Below are 219 nucleotides of genomic sequence, written 5' to 3'. Positions count from 1 at the left end.
CTGATCATGGAAGAGGACGGACCACCCCAAGAGAAAGCTCCTTTTGCCTCAGCAGCCAAGTGCTCCTACAGAGATGAACAGTTGCACTTCCTGTTGCCACATTTTCAACTATTTATTGAATGAGGCAATAATAGACAGAATGGAAAACAACACAGAATCCATGCTCTGCTACTGTTTTTTTTTTTTTTTTTTTTTTTTTTTTTTTTTTGGCAAGTTATT

The sequence above is a fragment of the Tupaia chinensis genome, unplaced genomic scaffold, assembly GCF_000334495.1.
Source record: "Tupaia chinensis unplaced genomic scaffold, TupChi_1.0 Scaffold000610_1, whole genome shotgun sequence".
In the NCBI taxonomy this organism is placed as follows: Eukaryota; Metazoa; Chordata; class Mammalia; order Scandentia; family Tupaiidae; genus Tupaia; species Tupaia belangeri.
This window is presented reverse-complemented; position numbering follows the sequence as displayed.